The sequence below is a fragment of the Myotis myotis genome, unplaced genomic scaffold (genome assembly GCF_014108235.1).
Source record: "Myotis myotis isolate mMyoMyo1 unplaced genomic scaffold, mMyoMyo1.p scaffold_m19_p_10, whole genome shotgun sequence".
NCBI classification, from domain to species: domain Eukaryota; kingdom Metazoa; phylum Chordata; class Mammalia; order Chiroptera; family Vespertilionidae; genus Myotis; species Myotis myotis.
In genome coordinates, this window is record NW_023416314.1 from 20,864,219 (window position 1) to 20,887,864 (window position 23,646).

At 40.8% G+C, this 23,646-nt stretch overlaps 1 protein-coding gene across 1 annotated transcript in view; it reads left to right on the forward strand.

Annotated features, from left to right (window-relative positions):
• Positions 1-23,646, forward strand: part of MAML2 (mastermind like transcriptional coactivator 2) — a 359,786-nt gene that overhangs the window by 17,516 nt on the left and 318,624 nt on the right. The gene's annotated exons all lie outside the window — the stretch shown is intronic.

Here is a 23,646-nt window from a genome sequence, read left to right on the forward strand (position 1 = left end):
AGAAAAAAAAAAAGAGTCTTGTTATTTTTCTTTTTTAAAAATGTATTAATTGGCAAGAATGCAAGGTGAGGTGAGAAAAGTTCTTTTTAATTTATGAAAGCCCACACTTCGCTCTCTATTTGAGTCTAGTGAATCAACTCAAAGGCCTGGGGAGAGAAGGCTAAAGGTTTTTATGAAGAGAAACTTGATCTTGAATCAGAGAAGCAGATTCATCTCTGACACCAAGATGGGTCTAAGTTTTTCTCCTTGCTGTTGCTTATTTTGGAATGAATATCAGAGACGGAGCTTAAGGGAGAGACCTGCAGCCCTTTGCTGAAAAGTGATTTTTGAATCCACTCTGATCCAAGTTAAATATCGTTTTTATGCTGACAGGCCTTTCTTTTCTCATCTGGAGAAAATGCAGGAGTTCAGTAGTGATGGGATTTTGCTTCAAGGTAGAGATGTGCCTTATTTATCTTTGTATTTCCTGGGCATACAACACTGTCAGACCCCTAGTAAGCAAACATTTGGTAAATGTTTGTTGAAATTAAACTGCGGGCGGAGAGCATGATTTTGTAAAGGGCCCCAACCTTTTATATTTCTGTGACTAAATGTACCATGCACCAAATATGAAACACTGATCTTCCAGGTACCCTTTTGGTTCAACATATTTTTTTAAATCACATGTATTAGGTATTCAACGTATCAGGCACTCTTCTAAGTCTTTTTTGAATATTAACTCATGCTTCTTTACAATTACACAATGAAGTAGTTATTCCCATTTGACAGATGAGGAACTTGAGGCATGAGGTGAAGGAACAGGCCCAGATCATTCAGCCATGAGTGACAGAGTCCGGATTTGAACAGAGCAGGGTGATGCCCCTGGCCATGTGTCTAGTTATGGTTTCCTACTGCGTACAAGAGAAGGCAGTTACACACATAATATCAGATGCTGGCGCACACGTGATCCAGATCTGAGTTCGGAAGCCAAGTGCAACAAGACCTTTGAAAATCAATAACAATTAGAGTTAACTCATCACCTAAGTACAGATGAAATTCAGAATGGATGCCTAGGGGGCCACAGATTACTCTTTGAGATAGTTGCCTGTGTCCTGTTTTTTTTAAGAGACAGAAAGCGCTTGAACATGTAGGTTTTGTGAGTGACAAATGTATTCAACTTGCATGCTAGGGTGAGTTGGTAGTAGCTACCTGGAGGACTGTAGAGGAGTCTAAGGTGCTATCCAAGCTCAATGAGAAAGAGAGCCATCGTGTTTCATTATTGCTGTCTGCCATGGCAGAGAGAAGGCAGCATGGCTGACAGGTCTCCAGGTGGATTCTTCAGGATTCAGGAACCGGAACTTGGAGGATATTGGATATCGATTCCTGGTGAAATACTAACTCTTCCTGTGTATGGATGTGTTAGGACCAGATTACACTGTGAGTGGACCTTACATCCATTTATAGAATAAAGTTAGGTTTAAGTAAGTTAATTGTAAGTTCCTTGAATACACCATACACCAGAGCTCTCTCTGAGAGCCCTGATCGGGTAACTGAGGGTTTTTTCAGTGTTTTTGTAAAGTGCAGTGCAAACTCAGCTTCACTCCCTCCTTGTCTTGCAACCAGATTGCCCCCAAGCCCCTCTTCTGTGAAAATGTTGGAGATACTGTCACTCATGATCAGTGTTCTGAAGGAAATCCATTTTTGGTAGAAACAGAGACAAATAAAAGGTAGAAATGAGGAAATTATGCCCTAAACATAAGTGAGATCCCTTTCTTTTGGGAATCAAATTCTGCTATAGCTGCCTCAATACAAATTTTTAGCAAATATGTATTGAGCTATTATGTCCAAGCTCCACTTCAGGGACCTGGAATGAAGTGGTTCTGTGGTCTCTTGGAAAAATGCCTTCTTTATATCAATGGCTTCCTTTTACCCTAGAAAGGTAAGTGTTAGAGCATCTTGAGTTTGTGAACCACCTGAATTGAATGTAACATTTTGTGTGATGTGTACCTTCTCCATGTAGACATGCCCCACAGCTTTGTCATATTCTTCAAGGATTCCAAGGGCCACAGAACCTGAAATGGGGCAGTGAAGTGTGGCCGGAAGAAGAATCCCCTGAAATGAGGGTAGTATGATTCTTCACTCTACACAGTGCAGCCGGTTCTTTCTATGAGTTGCAAATATTTCCTTCGAGTTTCAGGAATCGGGACAGAAAGCACATGTAGCTGTCTTCATCCTTGACATGTTTCCTTTACCTTGGACTTTTATTATCGATCTAAAACATTTTCTTCTTTTCCAGCAGGCAAGCAGTCCTTAGGTAGCAGCTGAACTTTTTTTGTTCTGTTTTGCAGTTCAGTTTTGAGTCTGGTCCAGCAATGTTTTTCTTTGGTTTTAAGTGGCCTCCCACCATTCTGAGCCTTCTTCCCCTCCCACCTTGACCTCTAAATCCAAATTTATGTCTCTGTGTCATTGTGGGGAACTTCTGGGTGAAAAGGAGAAAGCTCAGTCGGAGCTTGGTCTCGGGGATTTTCGTAGAAACAGTTGACTCTTTATTATTAGCTGTACACTCCAGGCTGCTAGAGTTCGTATTTTGGCAGTGGACCATCAAACACCCTATTTTTAAGAGCCTTTAACTTAGTTGTAAACATGTGCTGTGACTGGGAGCTCGCTTTCTTTACTCATATTTACTAAAGAGGTTGAACTGTTGAGAAGTTGTTATGAAAAAAAAAAAAAAAAGAAATGGAAAGCCCAGACTTCAGGACTATTTTTCCAGTCATCTAACTCAAAAATGTGTGTGATCTAAAAAAAGCAAATTTGGCATTTAGCTGCTTAATTTGATGGTCCAATCATATTGGTAATTTGAGGGGAGGAAGAAATGAAATTGCTAGGTGGTTTTATTTTGACATATGCCCATCAAACATGCACAGAGGGGATGATGGTTGCTACATGTGTATAAGATAGGCGGGACAGCTCAAAGAAAGGCAGTCCAGTAAGCTGAGTAAATTGTTTATGCCTTTACAGTCTCCTATATTTAGAATAAAACTGTTCTATAGACATTTCATGCACACTCTGAATTCTGCAGACTTTACTAGTCCTATTAGGAAAACATAAATTTCTAAACTTTCGTTGACTTGCTTATGCATAGATGCATCATTGATTACTTAAAAAGTAATATCCAGAAATTCAGTGAAGTAAAGGGTTTCACAAATATGGCTCTTTCTTTTACCTTTGGAAGATGTTTAGTCAAGTATAACAAAACGCAGATTAATCTTTTGAGGAGATTGTGACCTACAGCCCTAGAAGCAGGAGCTTCAGGAATTTAAATGTTAAAAAGGGGAGGTTGGACTTTGAGATTTTTTTAAGATTCTAAAAGGTAAACTCTCATATTCTATCACAGGAGAAATGACAATGTCCCATGAGGGTTTAGCATTTCTTGAATCCTCTTGCAGCAGAGGAAGGCAACTGTGCTTCAGAGATTGGCCACGTTTATGAAGTGGAGAGATTAAAAAGATCTGGGAGAGTGTGTGTTTCAAGGGTGATGAGTCAAGGGGGCAGCCATATGCTGCTGGGAGTACTTGGCCTGGAAATCCTCTGGCGAAATGAAGAGTGCATCTTTCCAACACGGATCCTGTTTGAAGGCACCTTTCCTCGGTGCTGTTTTTACCCCTTAGGCTGCTTCTAGTTGTTTCCTCTCCAATCCCAGGCAGATGAGCACCTACACTGGCCAGCAATGGCTTCCATGTGTTCTCTCCCTGTTCCCTGAGTGGCTCTCCTCAGAAGACACTGGCTTTCTTGGTATTCGTCGTGAAGTATGTGGTCTTGCTGCTATGTTTCTTGCTCTGGCTTTTAAATCACTCTTTTTACCCACAGTGCTTTTAAAGCCAACAAATTTGTGGTCTTGGTGAGCCTTCCTTTTGCTACAAATGCTGGCTAATTGAGTTTTAAGGAATAAGAAATACAATGAGCCTACCCATGCACACACACACACACAAACTCTTAATGTCCCCATCTTCTTAGAGTAATAATAAATTGAAGATTATCACTGTATATAAATCCCTAAATTTACAAGAAAATGTCTCCATGCCAGAAGAAGATGGGGAAGGGAGAGGGGAGAAACAAAACCAACCCACAGATCGGCTCAGAAGATGGGACTGGAGGTTCTAACATAGTTGTCTCCAGAGTCAATAAAAGTGTTTTCACCTTGAGTTGCCATGAGCTGGGTATACCAGAGCTGCTTTGGGGTTGTGGTGATACTCTAAGTAGTATATTTCATAATGATTCTCTCTCCCAGCCTCCCAGTGTGTCATCACACTTTTTTTTAAATTTTTTTATTGATTAAGTTATTACATATGTGTCCTTATCCCCACATTACCCCCTGTCCGCCTCCCACTCATGCCCTCACCCCTCTGTTATCTGTTTCCATTAGTTAGGCCTATATGCATGCATATAAGTCCTTTGGTTGATCTCTCCCCCTTACCCCCACCCTCCCCTACCTTCCCTCTGAGGTTTGATGGTCTGATCGATGCTTTTCTGTCTCTGGATCTGTTTTTGTTCATCAGTTTATGTTGTTCATTATATTCCACAAATGAGTGAGATCATGTGGTATTTATCTTTCTCTGACTGGCTTATTTCACTTAGCACAACGCTCTCCAGTTCCATCCATGCTGTGGCAAATGGTAAGAACACCTTCTTTTTTACTGCAGCGTAGTATTCCATCATGTAGATGTACCACAGTTTTCTAATCCACTCAATGTCATCACACTTTTGATTAGACGTCATTGTTAGGTTTGTGGTGGGGCAGTGACTGACAGGAGACATAAACCAATCACTATAACAAGGAGTTAATTCTACTTCATTTCCTTTTCCCCTGTTGAGCTGCAAGTGTTTCATAAATATATTCTACCTCATAACACTCTTTTGGTGGAAAAGGCATCATTGCCGTGAAAGAGTCTCGACTAGTTTGTGTGTCTTACCTCCCTGGACCATCCTGGAAAGCTCTCTGTGGCTTCTGCAGGATAAGCTGGTGGTTCTCACTGATGAATGTTTCTTGCATGACTGTTGTTATTATTGTTGTTAATTCTCACCTGAGGATATTTATTTTTTTTCATTAATTTTTAGAGAGAGTGCAAGGGAAGGAGGGAGGGAGAGAGAGATACACACATCAGTGTTGGAGAGACACATCGTTTGGTTGCCTCCTGTACTCACCTGCCCCAGGAACAAACCTGCAGGTGCATGCCCTTGACCAGGAATCAAACCCAAAACCCTTTGGTGGGCTGATGCTCTACACTGAGTACCACCAGCCAGGGCTCCTTCCACAACTTTTTTTTAATCCATTCATTAATGTACTCATCCATCCATTCATCCATACATCCATACCTCTACCTATTAATTCATTCATCCATCAATCCATTCATTAATGTATCCATCCACCCACCTACCCAAATATCTGTCCATCCATCCACCAACCTATTAATCCATCTACCCACTCACCTATTAATCCATTCAACTATTGATTCATCCATTTAATGTATTAATTTATCTATCCACCCATCTATTCATCCATTCATATAGCCATCTGCTCACCCATCTGTCCATCCATTTATTCATTTATTTATTTATGTATCTATTATTTTCTGAGATCAAATGTTTACATCCATGCACATGCAGACCTACCTCAATCCCTAGCACAGCCTAGCAATCGGCATTCATTCAGTAAATTAGTGCCATCATGAATGAATGAATTGTCTTTGTCAGGATCATCCTACAGATGCTTTAAAAGCTATTTCTTACCAAGAAATAAATCCAAGGGAGAAAAATAATTAGACTGCAAAGTGTTTTCCTGACTTTACATAGGAGAAATTAAATGTTGGCCACGAGTATTGTAATATTGATTCAAAATTATGGTTCATAAATAACACTAAAAAGAGGGATTATATTATGCTGTTGGTTCAGGAAATTGGAAACGGAGGACTGCAATACTGAATGGTATTCACATTTTACTCCAGAAATTTGGAAAATGGAGGAATAATGCTCATAGTTCCTTATTGACACACATTTGAACAAGGCTGAGATATTTTATATTTGAGACGTCGCTCATTGCATAATGCCTGGAAGATCTTGTCATCCCCACCTAAGGATGTCCTAATCCCCATGTGGTAGACAGAACAATGTCCCCAGTGAGATCCACATCCAAATTTCCATGTGGTAGACAGAATAATGAACCCCAAAGATGTCCACATCTTAATCCGTAAAACCTGTACATGACAAGGGGACTTTGTGGGTGTGATTAAGTTAAGCATCTTGAGATGGGAGATTAACCTGGAAGATCTGCATGGACCCAATGCCATCACAAGAGTCTTTATAAGGGAAAGAGGGAGGGTCAGAGACGAGAAGGAGCAGTGATGATGGGAACAGAGGTCAGGGATGAGAGAAGATGCTTCCCTGCTGGCTTTGAAAATGGAGGAAGGGTCCATGGGCCAAGATGCACCTAGAAGCTGGAAAAATGAAGGGAACATTCTACCCGGAGCCTCACGAAGGACCCAACCCTGACAACACCTCGGTTTTAGTTCAATGATACTGATTTCCATCATTCTACTTGTTTTATTTTGTGATTCCTCATTGGAGGATATTTCTTTCCATTGATTTTTTTTTTTTTTTTTTTAGACAGAGTGGAAGGGAGGGGGAGAGAAAGAGAGAGAGAGAGAAACATTGATGTGTCTCACATGGATTGGTTGGCTCCTGCACTCATCCAGACCAGGGCCAGAGATGGAGCCTGCCAGAGTAAGGATAGGCTTTTTGAGTGATCACATTCTCCTATGAATTGTCATAAACAACTACTGTCTTTGATAGCTAAGTGAGGAAGCAAAGTATATTACTTAAGAATTAGGGTTTAGGAGTCAGACCCTCCCAGATTTGAGTCATAACTCCTGCTTTCTTACTCTGTTGTTTGACTCATCTGAGCCTCAGTTTTGTAATCTGTGAAATGGTGATAAAAATACCACCTTTCTTAGAAATGCAAGCCATCAATGACTGAAAGCACTTATCATAGGATTTGGTACATAGATAACGCTCAGTTTTATCTGTCTTTTCTGACTGTATCTGTGTACCACACAGAGACTCAGTACCAAAGATGCTATCAGCAATGACCCCTTAGTTGAACCCTAGACATAAGAGGAGGAGTGACTTTACTCCCACAGCAGCTTCCCTCCCTCTCACTTCCCAGAGCTATAGCTGCCACGAGTGTGTATATTTGGTGGGAAGAATAACTCAATCCTAGCTTCATAACTTGTGTTAAAGCCTTTGATTTATCGTCGGGAATTTACCAGTTAGATATGAGAACATGCTTCCCATACACCTCTGGTGGTTTCTTGCTGATGCTGTTTCTTTGTTGAATACCCTTTGCCAATAAGTCATCTGTCAGCAAAGGGGCCTGAAGAAGAACAACTCATGTGCTTGGGGTTTCTGTCTCACTCTGTCACTCTCCAGCACTTTGCTAGGAAGCCCCGGATTTGCCTCAGCCCATCACTGAGCAGGCAACTACTTCCTGCCACAGAGGTGCCTGCCTTTGGAGGCTAGGAACCCTGTGGCCCTGCTCCCAGTTCCTCCCTCATTTTCCTTTGTGGATGATACCCCAGACAGGGAAGGGGTCCTCGTGACTGTAGGCCCCAGAATGAATATGCAAATTAAGCAGGTAGGTGTGTTTTGGTAGAGGGCGGTACAATATGACTCTTGGAGATATCTGCTAGTTTGGAACTCTACGTTTTACATACCCTCCTAATTTCCCATTGTCTCCATTGGGCCAGGATGTGTGTGTAGGAGATACATAATCCCTTGAACCACTGGAAGACTTGAACAAATGCGACCAATTTCCAGGCAGTGTCATGGGCTCTGGCTTCTAAAGACACATGTGGATGGAGAGGGTTGGGGAAGAAGAAACGGATGCTTTGAACCGAGCAGCCCTGAGTTTAAATCCTGATCCTGACATTTGTTGGCTCTGTGACCTCCAGGGATGGTATTCCTTAACCTATCCGAGCCTATTCATATAGAAAATGGAAATAATAGCCCCCGGTGAGTGTATGTAAGTCACATAGCACTTTGAATAATAAAAACCAACAAGAAGAAAAAGAAGAAAAGGTCCCAGGAAACATCTATCTTTGTTCTTTCTGAATGCTCCCAATTTTCTGAATTAATCAAGTTAGAACATCATATTGTTTTTATTAGGAGAAGATATTTGCGGCTTCCAGGGCTTTGCTTCTCAAACATTTCTGTATTTAGCAATCACTGGGGAGTGTGCTCAATTGCTGGGCTCCACAGCAGAAATCCAGGAGCTCTGGAGTGGGGTCTCTGTAGAAGGCTCTCAGGCCACATTTGGAGACATATCTGTGGGGGGAACTCCAAGTCTTGGAAGATTTTGAAATCGCCTTGGCTTAAACATATTAGGTATTTGTTAAAGTCACACATAAGGCACATTATTTTAGCTTTGAAGACGTGGAAGCAGAGATGTTTTAGAATCCTCTAAGCTTCTGTGTGCCCCCTGGGAGCTTTAGCAGGCGCAAAAGCAGAGATTTGCAGAGTGCACCTTGCATTCTATGGAAAATCTGTCGTCTTCATGCGGGCATCATTTCAGAGTGCAAGCAGGAACTGGACACCCAGGAATATTTGCGGAATGCAGGCCTGAAGCTCAAGGACAAGTAGAACCAGAGGGCTTGGGCAGATGATGAATGCCAAGACACTGAGTGCTTAACTGGAAAATGATGGTGCGGAGGGGGCTCGGAGCCCTGACAACAGAGGAGCTGTCTAGCTCTCTGACCTTCTATGTCTGTTCAATTATTTCCCCAATTCAATCTCTAAGAAATAACTCGAATTCCCCATCTCGTCACATCCTTGGCCTAGGCCTTTACCCTCAACTGCTACAACGCCCATCTGACCCATCTCCCTTTTAGTACACATTGAGTACAGCAGAAAAAACCTTCCTTTTTACTGAAAAAAAAATAGTTCACATCGTACCCCTGCTTAACACTCTTACGTGGCCTCCTGTTGCACTTAAAAAAAAAAAAAAAATCCAGCTTCTTTACTCAAGCCCGTAAGTCTTGCACGTGCTACTCCCTGCTGTACTTTTTAAGCTACACTTGCCCATTCTGCTCTCTTTTTCACCCGTGTGTCTGAGGTACTTGTCAGGGTGTTTGAGCATTGCCTGCTGAATGAGCAAACAAGTGCTCTGGCTTGCTGAGTTCCCGAGGATAGGGTATGAAGAAGGATTAGTGGCAATAGCTGCTGTTGTTTTCCAAACAAACTCATCCCTCTAGAAGATTCCATGGAAGGAGATTGCAGGAGTGTGCAACCAGTGACTCACTCACCCAAACTGAAACTCGAGGAGCCAGAGAGGTCTTCACTCTGTTTTGCAGAGAAGTCACAGGCCTACCTGTAGCTCAAGGGGGAGCAAGGCTGGGTCCATGTGCCGGGACACTGGTTCATCCCAGCGTAATGGCGCTTTTGGCTACCTGAATGGCCAAAGTCTAGCTGCTGTTCTGACCATTGGAAAAAATAAGTTCTGAAGTTGGGTTTCTATGAAACTGAAGTTTGCATGGACAGGGCCAGGGTCTCCACAGACTTCCTCACAGCCAGCCCTTCATGTGCGTGGACATTCAGGGCGAGATGCACAGCCCAGCTCAGGATGACAGGGAGACTGACCAAATGCCACAGGGGCAGGCCAGATTTTTCTCCTCTCTATTGGGCCTTCTGGGTACCAGGAACAAGGAGAGTAAATCATCTTGACCTGTCAGAGTGGGTGAGAAACTGCTACATGAAGACAAACACAGAACATTAAAACTCTTTGCTTCCAAAGAGATGAAACGTTAAAGGGGTGTATGAAAGAAATAGAAATGTGGAAGCCATTGACAAGATCCTAGGACACAAGGACAAGTTTAAATTTTTAAAAGTTTGAAAGAAGATAGCATTAGAATAAATAAAAGGTAGTTCTACTTTATACAATTAGTAGGAAGCTTATGGGAAATCTAATCCCAAGAGGAAGTAGGCTGATGGAAAATATGTGTTTGAACAAATAAGATGAAATAAATACATCTTACAAGCAAGCATCATGGATTATTTAGAGAGTGTTTGGGAATGTCATTTCCAATCTTTGAGGTTCACAGTAAGGACAATGATGTTCTCCCACAAAACATCCCTCATCCTTTCAGTAAACATTTATTCGGCCCCTTTTATACATGCTACTGTACTTTGACTGGTAACCAGTTGTCCTCCGGGGAGAAAACCTGTCTGTTGAGAACCTCTTTTTTAGTATATTCTTTAAAACCGAGGAAAATGACCCTGGTTGCCGAAATCAGATTAGGGACCCCCTACCATATCTCCTGAAGAATTCCTAGGGCCTCCTGTGGACCCTGGTAGAACCTCTGGAGTCGGCACCTGTTGCTTTGAGTAGAACAAACGCTTGATCTTTTCCATTGTGACTAAGAACCCAATTCCTCTCTGGCTGCTGCGACACCTTGCCTGCAGCTCAGATTGCTGACTTCATGTGTCCTCTGGCCTATAATCTAAACAGAGCCACGCCTGCCCCTGCCACTCCCACGGCAATTTCCCCGGTGGGCCATCTTGTGCCACATATTTATTCTGGGTACAAAATGAGTCTACGTTATCTTCTGTACAGAATAATGGAACAGTAGGTGACACAGGGCAGGAATCTGGGAGGCATCTTGGAAAAGGGAGAGAAAGTTGAACTAAGCTGCCCATTGCCCAGTCTCCCTATGTTTCAGGTTATCTTAGCAGAAGTAGTTGAAACAAAGAGAAGGCGGTGACAATGACACTGTGAAGAATGCTCATTATACCTCTTAGATATGGCACTGGCCACCAACCCATGGGAAGGATGCTGTTATTGTCTGGGAGTGGGTGAGGCCTCGTGTAAAAAATCTATGGTATGAGGAAATGTTAAACAAACAGTCTTGTTCTTAGTAGAAAGGAGGGGGATATCAAGATAACTTAAAAGTGATTTTGAACTACCACTCAGAATGAAAGGCGTTGTCTTTGAAAGAATCCAAAAGGACTGTCTCAGGGCCTAGTAGGCCACGAGGTTCTAACCAGCAGCTACTTGGCCCAGTTGGTGGGGCACGGGCTACCAGGGTTTGCCCTTTGACTCTTTGCCCTTTTGTGGCAATGTTTGCATCTTTAAACCTCATCAGCCAGGGTTCAAGCTCAGTAGCATCTCCTTGGCAGAACTGGTTGGGGGAAACGTTGGGAACTTTCCCTTCTTGAAAAAGTTTTTTGCTTTCCTTTTTTAAAAATGTAAGTAAGTATAGTTGGTATACAATATTATATTAAAAACCAAAAACTCCTAGAAGAAAACATGGGAAAAAATAGTAAACTATTTGCCAACAGTCTGAGAAATATCTTTTTGGATATTCAAACAAGGGAAACAAAAGCAAAAAATAAACCAACAGGACTTCATCCTTTCCTTTTTCATATTCCACCCCTGCCCCTGAAGAACCCACTGTGGGATGATAATAAGAAAATTTTAAAAAAAGAAAATCCAGGTTAATTACTATGCGCTCCTAATCAAACTACTCGAGAGCATGATTCAGGCGTCAGAATCACTTGGAGTGCTTGATACAATGCAGATTCTAGGGTTTCATCTCAATCCTAAAAATCGAATTTCTGGCATAGGTCCCAAATATTTACATTTTTAGCAACACAGGAGAACCTATATGAGGTCAGCTATCTGTGCCTTTTATTTACAAATGTATACCAAATACCTAGATTACTTACTAAGAGCACCTAAACTATTATAGGGCTCTATAAATATTTATTCAACGAATAAAGAACCCAAGCTCAGTAGGATTTGTTTATTATTAAATAACAGCAGAAACCAGTGGCAGGACAGAGGAGTCTTTAACGGGAGAAAGACTAATGACAAGGAAGGAGAGAAGTCAAGTTGAGGAACAGAGCTGAAGAACGGAGCAACTTCTAGGAGGCGAGGCTTAGGTAAACCACTAAAATGGAGACCTTGTCTGACTGAAGCATGTGATGGGACTTGGCAGAGGAGTAAAGAAGCTTAGTTCTTAAACTGCAGTGGGCCCCAAACCACCTGGAGGGCTTGTCAGAGCACTGATGGCTGTCACCCTCCACATCAAGTTTCTGATAACTTCCCAGGTGATGCTGCTGCTGTTGAGAACTCACTTTGTGAATCACGTGGAGTTAGGCTGTTGGCCTCAGGAGTCCAAGTTTGAGGTGTGAACCCCAGCTCTACACCGTGCTGGTTGTGGAACCTTGACAAGTGATCTAACCCTTGTATCTTAGTTTCAGGCATAATAATGATGATTAGATGTTTCAAGCTTCATGGATGTATCCCAAATACCTAGATCGCTTCTTAGTTGATCTGGTATGTGTAAAATAGCAAAGTGTTAACACATCCAAACACTCATCATCTTAAAAAGTATTACTTTGTCTAGTATATGCCTTTTGGGGGAAAAGAAAATTTGAACTGTTCTTCTAATGAAAGAGCAGATATGACTTTATAGAAAAAGTATAATGTGTTTTTTTTTATTATTATTATTAGTTAAGGTATTACAAATGTGTCCTCATCCCCCCCATTAACCCCTAACCTCCCCCCCACACACACTCATGCTCCCATCCCCCTGTTGTCCATGTCCATTGGTATGGCTTATATACATGTATACAAGTCCTTCGGTTGATCTCTTCCCCTTACCCCCGCCCTCCCCTACTTTCCTTCTGGGGATTGATAGCCTGATTGCTGTTTCTCAGTCTTTGAGTCTGTCCCTTTTCATCAGTCTATGTTGTTCTCTATAATCCACAAATGAGTGAGATCATGTGGTATTTATCTTTCTCTGACTGGCTTATTTCACTTAGCATAATGCTCTCCAGATCCATCCATGCTGTTGCAAAAGGCAAGAGTTCCTTTTTTTTTACCGCAGCATAGTATTCCATTGTGTATATGTACCACAGTTTTCTAATCCACTCATCTGCTGATGGGCACTTAGGCTGTTTCCAAATCTTAGCTATGGTGAATTGTGCTGCTATGAACATAGGGGTGCATATATCAAAAGTATAATGTTTAATAGAAATATGGGCAGGTTAGATTCCAATATAACTAAACTAATTATTTCACAATAAATACCTAACTAGCTGAAATTATCCTAATAAGAAAGCACTTGAAAATTGGCCAGTTTTTGCAACAAATAAAAGTAGGTAGCCTGACCGAAGGTGGATGGTGGTGATGGTTGTACAACAATGTGAATGCTCTTAATGCCACAGAGCTGTACACTGAAAAATAGTTAAAATGGCAAATTTTATATTATGTATATTTTACTACAATAAAAACAAGATGTAGATAGTCTGAGTACTATGTTCTGTTCCCTCCCTCATGATCTCCTATAGGGAAATTCATTTTAACATATAGTTTAGCAACTATTGTTAAACTAAGCCCACTTATTTTGAAAAAAGTGACTGCATTTTGAAACACATATTGTACATTTTCTGGGGCGAGCTCTCTGGATCTGCCACTGTCCGCGCAGTCTCCAATAAAGCAGTTTTAAAGATTAATCCAGTGATGTTTGAAGGTCCCTACTGTTGAATTGCAATCACTTTTTATACACAAAAACCCACCTTTCTGGGTTCTCTGTGGGTGGCTGACAAAGGAAATGCCCTTAAGGACTTGGCCTGAGACCCAACCTACCTTTTGTTTTGAACATTCCCTTTGTGAGATGATGAATTTGATTGAGAAATATGGGCCTCTCACTCATTCCAATTACATAGACCTTTATTTGGTGTCTATAGCTTTCCTTTTCATGGTTATCTACTACACTCGCAAGGAAGGATACCTTTGTTCTTAAAATCAAATACTACATCAATGGGAAAAGAGGCCTCCTGATAAAAAGCATACGAAGGATCTGGGAAAAATCATTTAGAAAAGCAAATGCAGGTCCCTTTCAATTGTCCAATCGAGAGGGAAACTCAATATCATATACGTGGCCTTTTTAGTATAAGCAGCTTGGATCCCAGAAGTGTGTAAGTACGTTGTGTGTAATTTAGTATGCATTGTGCGATAGCACGGTTTCTACATGTAAGACTAGACTTTGAACTTTAGAATGGAAGTTGGAGAATCAAGAAGAGATGTCCTTGCTGGTCTCAGCGATGAGAATCCCATCAACTTATTATACCTCTATCACTCTGCAGTACCAACCCTGGAGTGGGGTCTCTCACCATGACACTGCTATCCCCATCAGAGGAACCTTGCAAGTTGTGCATTCATGTCTCAGGGATCACTAACTTTCAAGGCTGGGGATATTCCAGAAATCAGAATTTGATTTTATAAGATGGTTTGCAGAAATATTTTAGATAATAAAGATCTCTCATGGTTTCATATAAAGGATCTAAAGTGTGTTTAACTATTCAGCCGTGGGCAAACTACGGCCCGCGGGCCGGATCTGGCCCGTTTGAAATGAATAAAACTTAAAAAAAAAAAAAAAAAAAGACCGTACCCTTTTATGTAATGATGTTTACTTTGAATTTATATTAGTTCACACAAACACTCCATCCATGCTTTTGTTCCGGCCCTCCGGTCCAGTTTAAGAACCCATTGTGGCCCTCGAGTCAAAAAGTTTGCCCACCCCTAGCTTCTTTTATTTCTCCCCACTCTCCAGCTTCTTTTGTCTTGTTTATCTTTCTGCTGTGTGCCAGAAATGGGCTAATATAATTTCTCAAACTCCTGGCCAATGTACGCACAGCATAGTGAAACATGTTAGAGTGGGGAAGAGCTATTGGGACCTGGATTTGAGTCCATACACTTCCTGTTGCTGCGAACTCTTGAACAGATTACCTAACCTCCCTCAGGTATAGTGTCCTTATGTATAAAATGGGTTGATAACTCATAAATGGCTATTATGAGAATTTAATAAGGTGATACTTGTAAAGTGCTCAGATTCGTGCCTAGACATCGTTGGAACTCCATGAATGTTAGCCATTATTATTGTTACATGCATGCCTCTTGGACTATTTATCGCTACTTTTCTGGTATATAGTTAATGCACTCACCCACATTTGCATGAAAATATTGTAAAAATATGCGTTATAAGCATTCTGTGCATTTGCATAGCAAGTTATAGTTGATAAAGCAATTTCTCATTTGCCCCTTATAACAAACTTGTGGGATCAGAAGAACTGAAGATATTTCTTCCTTTTACTCATGAGGAAACGTAGTAACTCAGAGAGATGTCGTGACTTGGTTTGGATTTACTTAGGCAGAGCAAACAGTCAAACCAGAGTCAAGACTCTTTAGTGAAGTGCTTTCTGTCATGTATGAGAAAGCGTGTTATAATTACTCATACCAGAGTATTGCCAACTAAGGGCTCAGGGGGAAAGGCGTCCCTGTTCCTTGCTTTAATAATTTGTTTTTTAGAAAGTAGATCCAAGAAGCCACGCTTTCTGAATAAGGTTTTAATGTTTATTTTTCTTTCATGCACTGAAATTTTTCACCTTGTGTGCAGCAATGTGGTGACTTGAAAGATGATTCCAGGGATTTCATGTTTCTGGCAGTTTCAGGTCGCATTGGGTGAAATATGACATACTTAAGTCATCCCCACGGTAATAATGTTGATGAGATGGTGGAAACCCTGATAAATCCTTAAGCAAAATGAACTTCAAAGGTTGTTTCAATATTTTTATCCCTTCTAAGTGACTCTGACTTTCCACATACTGATATTTAGATTAGTTTTAAAAAATCTTTAAACTTCTGACACAACAATAATAGTTTTGGCTATTTTTCTCTACAGTAGGCTCCTTAGCTTATCAGTGCATTATCTATCTATAGTACAGCTTCTTCTGTTGACATAATCACAGCACAAACTGAACTCTTGTTAAGACTTCTTGACTCCAAATGTGACATTAGTTTTTCAAAGAGCAAGAAGCAAGTGTTTTCTCTGTCTGCCATCATATAAATTCTGGAAATGTAAGAGTCTTGAAAATCATCCACTTGGAGTTGGAATATCATAAGGGTTAAGACCTTGGGCACTAGAATCCAAGCTCTACCACATATTAACACGTTAAACGCCCAGTCAGTCACCGGTGACTGACACTATACTTTCCATCTGGAAGACAAAACAGGCTGGGCACTTAACGTGTTAACTGAACAAATTGAGGAAATTATTTCATTCTAAGACTTTAATTCCCTCCTCTTTCAAATGGTGTTGTAATAGGATCTGCCTAACAGGATTCGTGTGAGGGTGAAGTGAGAAGGTATGGTTACAGTGCTCAATAGCGGTTAGATATCATCATCATCATCATCATCATCACAGTCACCCATGATGGTCTCAATAATCTTGATACTGGGTTGGATGCATCTCTCTGTAAAGATTCCAGGGGTGTAGGTGAGAATGAATCACTTGTAATTATGAGCAGAACACTGTAGTTACTAGGCAGTGATGGCGAACCTATGAACTCAGTTTTTTGGTTGATTTTTCTTTGTTAAATGGCATTTAAATATATAAAATAAATATCAAAAATACACATCTTTGTTTTACTATGGTTGCAAATATCAAAAACTTTCTATATGTGACACGGCACCAGAGTTAAGTTAGGGTTTTTCAAAATGCTGACACGCCGAGCTCAAAAGGTTTGCCATCTCTGTACTAGAGTCCTTCTACAAAACCACATCTATAGGGTTAAACTGAAGGGCAGTTTTGAAACTTTGGCCTCTGAGTGTGAACACATTGTCAAACACTTCACAGTAAAATACAATACTGCATTCCAGATCTCAGTATGATGTCAGACACAATGGATTACTCATTTCAGTGGGAGTTCATTCTCTCCCCAAACCCAAAAACATCCAGCCAGAAAATTCAAGACATAATGATGAAGACATTGCCGGCTAACTCTACCAAGGACACTTGGTTCTCTTTCTTTCTCTCTTTTATGTCTACATTTTGCTGAACTTAACCAGTGAATTGTTTTTATTCCATTTCATCTCTTTATGTTGCAGCACTTTTACATTTGGACAGGAGAATGCAGAGAAGAACATATATAACACATGTGTTGTTCAGTATGTATATATGAAGTATTCTTTCGCTCAACAGATATTTGCTCAATATCCATTGTGTCCAAGATACCAGATTGGGTACATGATCCCTGACTTCAAGGATAAGAGTCTAATAAGGAAATGGCTTTAAAAAAAAAAGCAAACATGCCAAAAATTCTACAGGTGGTAATTTTTGACCATGGAGACCAACTGTTTTTAGATTTCAGTTAAGAAATAAAGGAGTAGGAATTACTATGGAAATAATTTTGGAAAGTACATTCCGGGATGATAGAGCAACTCTCAAATCTCTGGTTTTTGTTTTTGCTTTTTAAGCTCAATACTTTATGTTGATGATAGGTTTCTTACTGATAAAAATGACAACATAGTTAGATTGTGAGTTTTTTGAAATTATAGGTAATAGAAAATAAAGCATTATTAAGTATGCAGTAAGTGAAAAGATGATACCAGAATTTGAAGTGATGCCATAATTATTTAAATTGTCACTAGACTCTATTTAGAGGGTCAGTATTTAAATACATGCAGTCTTGAATGACAGCACTCAACCATGTGCATGTTAAAAAGACTTCAGTTACATTTCAGAACTCTGCTATTGTTTAGCAAATCACTAGATTTTTTTCCTTTCCTGGTTTAGGATATCTCTGAGCGATCCTGGTATAATTACTTCCATACTTTGTCATTAGTATTTTATATTCTTTATTACATGGACTAGCCTCCCAAGCTGTAGCTGTGGGGATGTGAAGCTTCCCCTGAAATTTTTATTGTATTTCTGAGTCTGGGGAATCCAAATGTAATCTGTAACACTATGTAAGACTCGCCTCCCGCCCCCCTATAAAGTGATAGCTCCCCTTGGGTCATGGAACATTCATTCCCTTGGGTTTGGTTTTAGTTCTGCTCCTGAGCGCCCATGGGCCAGCAGTGGACTGAAAATCAAATTTATACACCCAGAGAGATTATCATTGTAGGGGATTTGTGGGAGCCCAGGCACTTTCTAAGAGAAGAGACTGTCACCTCCAAGGATGTTATTTGAATCTGAAAAGGGGCAGTCATAAAGGAAGCGGGGTTGCTTTAATCTGCCCTGGTTGCTTTAAGCTGCCACCCTGCCGCACTGCGAGACAGCCTTCCCCCAGGAGCAGAATGAGCATCCACTGGAGAAAGCAGCTGAGGTTTGCAAACAGTTCCAGTTTTGCAGTTTCAGGAATGTGTCAGAGCTGCAGCTTTAAGATGGCATTTCCCCCTCCTCGCTGCTGTGGAGGGAGCCTGGCCTAGTGAATGGGAGTTTTGTGTGAAGGTTGTGGGGAAGCCAGAGCCACTTGGTAATCAGGGCAGCCGGGCCCATTAATCCTTAAGGAATATATTTTACATGCAGCCTCTCGCGTCTCTCTTACAGTGAAAGTCTCAGCAGAACTTCCCCATGCTCCTGTAGTCTTCCTGCCTTTGATCTCATTTTAAGTTCAGGCTGAAGGCAACTCGATCTCCCCCTCTATCTCCTTTTGTAGATGATAATTAGCACAGTTCTAGGGGGCTGGCTGTAATGATATCCTCTGCTGCTGGAAAAGGGAGCGGGAGGAGGGACTGGAGCAATTGTTTGCTGTGTTGGTGACTGTGATGTTGCCATGGGAAAGCTCAAGACTTCAGGAGAGTTTGTGTTTTGTTGGGCGAGGTGCCAAGCTGTTGTGACTTATTACAGCGTGTGAGTGAGCCGCACAGAACAGGATCCTGTGCAGCAATTCAAAGGGCAGGATCGCTTTCATCAGGGAGAGATAGAGCGCTGAGTATTCGCATTATGCTTTATTTCAACTTGGAAAGGATAAACAAACCCAACGTTTTGGTAGTTTCTGGGTTTGGTCTTTTAACTGGGGAGGGGAAAAATATCAATTCTTTGCACGCACTCCAACTAAAAGGCAAAGCAAAAACACCCCTGTTTTACATGGAAAGACCCTCTTGTCAGAATGGTGAGCTCTCAAATAATTCCCCCCCCCCCAGCCCCACCCCCCAGTGCTAGTTCATCTTGACTCAGCCTCACGAAAAGCAAGACTTCACAGGCCAAGTTAATTGGTGTGGAAAAAAAACAAGTGAGAGATCAGGAAGGTTACTTCTAAATTCGGACTCCAGACATTCCTTTGTCTCACTTATCCGGGAAATGTAGCCATTTGTACCCTTAGTGCCTAGCACAGTGCCTGGCCCAGTCTTGACGTTTAGTTGGTTTAGTTGTCCACTGTACCCAATGCAAGGAGTTTCTGTCATGGTTGTGTGGAAAGTTAACACGCAGATCCACACAAGGAAAATTCTGGAGCTTTGTGAACTATTTTGACCTTTCAGGCCACAAAAGGAGCAAGCTATAGCTCCCCCCCCCACCCGCCACCCGCCCATCTTTTTTTTTTTCTTTTTTTTTTTTCAGTAGTCAGCATAGCCTGATCTTCTGGAAGATGCCAAGTCTCCATCTCATTTTGTGCTGTGTAGACATTGCCTAGAAGTTCTCTTGGTGCCAAGTCTTTTGAAGGCTTTTGATCCATTCCAGGGAACTCTTGGAAGAGGAGAGAAGAACTTCACAATTTCCATTTTTAGCCTAAAACAGATGTCAACAAGTTAACTCTTCTCATTTGATATTGTGGGCCGGGGCCTCTACAGTCACAGAGACACAACTGAAGGGCTTCATATTTTCTGAGTATACAGGGTGTCCCTCAAAAATGTATACATAGTTCAACAGCTGATAGCTCAATTTTGAAAGTGAAATGTATTTCTATAAGCACTGCCTTTATAATTATTCAAAGTGTGTGTATACATTTTGGGGGACACCCTATAGTTTCATGAGTGGCTTGTAAGAAATACATATGTTGCAGATAAATAAAGCAGTTATATCTTGTGGCGCAATAGGGAGAAAGGTATCTTTCATATTTTAAAACACTGGAGTAAAAGTTTCAGATAATACATTTTAAATGTGCATTCTCTTTTTAAAAAAAATAACATTTGAAAGGCTTTAACAGATGGACAAATAAAAGAAGTGTAAGATGTTCAGCAGAAGTTGATTTGTCCTCATGGTTTTTTAATACCCACTTCTAGGAGTAGTTCACTTTATCTTTTGAAACACTTTACAGAATGTTTATACTTGTGTTTGTTGCTTTGTAGTTTTATTTGGTTGCCAGGTTAACTATTCATTTTCACCCAATTTGACCTTAAAGGGACATATTTTGCATAGAGACAGATGCTTTCATCTATCTTAATTTTTAGTTACTATATTTCCAAGTTCTGATAACATTCAGAATAATTAGAAGTTGTGAAAACTTTCTCTAATATAGAAAAAACATTATCTTGTGTACTAGGAGACTTGAATAGTAGCTTATAGATATCTAGGCTCTTGAGAAGTAGAGAATTGATGAGATCTTTTCCTCAAATGTTTTCCATGTAGTACAGTTTCACATATATTTTAATATAGGATACAGCTTATATCATCATCAGCAGCAGCAGCATCATCACCATCATCATCATCATCATCATCATCATCATCATCATCATCTTTTAAATAGACCTTACTTTTAAAGCCATTTTAGGTTCACAGCAAAATTGAAAGTTAGGTACAGAGATTTTTATATACTCTCTGACCGCACACAAGCACAGCCTCCCCCACTATCAACATCTCAGCACCAGAGTGGCACATTCATTACAATCAAAGGACTACACTGACACATGTTATCACCCAAGGTCCACAGTTTATATTAGGGTTCACTCTGGGTGTTTTACGTTCGATGGATTTTGACAAATGTATCATGACTTATTTCTACCTTTACAGCATCAAACATCTAGGAATGTGGAATTGTTACAAAGTGATTGGGTCAGTAGCTCCTTTAATAGAAGGAAAAACAGCATGGCACATAAGAGCATCATACAGCACAAAGGCACTTAGTTTTTTCTGTTTGACTGACCCTCCATCCTGGATGACCATGGGGCAGTCTCACTGGGATCTGGGCTATGTCTGCGGAGCACTGTATGCAGCGAGCTGCTCAGATAGTCATAGCTTCTCTGTTCTAGGAAGAATTTATGTGGATGCCTTAATTACTCACAGATCTATAGAAGGTTATCAAGGAAATCAGGGCTAATGAGAAGCATTAACCATTTTTTGAATAGATGCCATGAAATGTAAAAGAATAGATAATCTCCTAGATGTAAAACACACATGGGTGTCACTTTCAGGAGACAGTGCTGGATGGATGGGGTGTCTGTGGGGGGCATCTCTTTCTTCCTTCTAAATTCACCTTAGCCCATTTCCCTCTGCGTTTTAAGTGTTGCTTTACTTTCAGACTAGGTTCTTTTCCTCTTAAAAAATCCCCTATCCTTTTACTAGTGAACTGTCTAAAATGCAACTCTTTTATATCAAGTTCCTGCTTAAAATCTTTAAGTGACACCCTTTGCCTACAGAAAAAATTCCAAGCTTCCTGACTGACGCTGATTTTGGTGGATCCCAAAGTCAGGAAAAGTCTGGGCTTGTTACTGGAAACATATCTAGAACAGTGGTGGAAGTCAGCCTGGCTTCTCATTCTGGCTTCAGCCATGGAGCCCATCTCCCCTCCTTAGCATTGGGACGTCTCTGATCAAGAGAGGCTTGTGGCTGACTTGTAAGAAGTAGGGCTGGAACAGCTTTCATACATTCAAAGGGGGTGCACACACTGATGGGGACTGAGGACCATTCTGGGTCCTGGCACCCACTTCCTTGCACAGAGTCATGATGTACAAACTCTTTGCTGATAGTACTGGCTCACCCACAGCAGCAGTTCTTAGAATTTATTTTTTATTTTCTCAGATACCCCAGTCATAGGTCAAGTGGGATAGGGAAGGCACCAACCAGCTCCAGAAGCTTAGGGTAAGCCCAGGAGTCATAGGGAAGTACCCTGGGCTTTTGTGGGTACCGAGGGCAGCTTGGGCAGCTTGCCTTACATGCTGCCCATCTGTATCCCTTTAGGGCTCATTTTTTGGATCTGTTCTCACGGGACACATTTTATCCTCTGTACTCAGATCTTGTTCAAAGACCTATCATAGTCATTATTGTTAAGGTATACTCTTGGCATGGAAATAGCTCAAAAGAGCAAAGAAAAATAACCCCTTTGCTTTCCTTTGTTTAGAAATTCTTAGATGCATCAAAAGGAGTCATTAGAAGGACAGTCCACAGTTTTTTGTATTAGTATATACTTATATCGGAAGTGATGGGAAACTAGGACCCATTGGCTCATGACTTGATGGCCCATTCCTTAGGGAAATTTGCTATTTTACTATAGAGAGAACTATAATTCTAGCAAGACTAGCAAAGGAAATAGTATCACCTATACTTTGAGATTACTTACAGTTTGACACTGGAGCTATTTTTATATTGGTATTTATGTGATACTTCTACAAAAGTTAAAGAATAGCCCAGCCTCATTCAGTGGTTGAGCATCAACTTATAAACCAGGAGGTCATGGTTTCATTCCCCATGAGGGCAGGCTCAGTCCCTGGTGGGGGGCATGCATGATTCCCTCTCATCGATGTTTCTAATCTCTCTCTCTCTCTCTCTAAAAATCAATTATATATATATATATATATATATATATATATATATATATATATATTTAAAGTTAAAGGTTATACCACTATTTGACAAAATAATTTAGAATGCCTGAATAGGACGTAACTCTCCTAGAGAATGGGAAATACTATGTTCCACTATTTCAAGGAAAATATTGGCTGCACAATGTCAAAACTACATGGATGGTCAATATCAACCAGAACTTGGATAAAAATGAGTCCTTGAATTCATTGTAAATTGTCAGGGACCTTTTAGGAAGCATTTTTGGCAAATTTTTCAAGAGCCATAATGATATCTGTGCTCTTTGACTCAGTAATTCCACCTCTGGGACTCTCTCAGAGGAAAGAATCCAAGATATGGAGAAAGTGATATGCATGAAACTAATCATAGTAGGGTTATTTATAAGATTAATAAAAACTCTTGGAAACATCCATGGGATGGACAGAACTAAGTGAATTTTACCTATGTAAGCAGATGAATACGCAAAATCCTGGAGCGTAATAGATATACATTATAATAGAAGTATTAAGATGATATGTATCAGTATATATTTTTGGTTGCAATCCACAGACAGGGACTCTGGCTAATTCAATCCATAAATTAATGCATTAGAAGGACATGGGATTGCTTGTAGAATTCAAGGAAGTCAGAATAATCTAACCCTGGGAAGGGAAGAAGCAGTGCAGCTCTGAGGTCCCAGGGAGCAGAAACTGGAAAATCCTGTCTCCAGGGCACCTTCTCAAGGGAGAATCAGGTTCACCTGTTTCTGTTCAGGTGTCATTGTCCCCAACCTCCAGGAAATGAGAGTTCCTTGGGTCTGTCTTGGATCATATGCCCACATCTGACCAGGAGAGGAGGGGACTTGATTGACAGCCCATGCAGGACAAATGCAGAAGGAGGGGTAGTTCTCCCAGGGGAACAGGGGGGACACTATCCACAGAGAAGAAGGGACAATGGATGCTGAACAGGCCAAAGCAGCTGTAAGTCACAGCAGGATTTTTTTTCGTTTCTCTTTATAATCCTAACTTTCTTATACTTTCAAAATCAATGAGTTTTA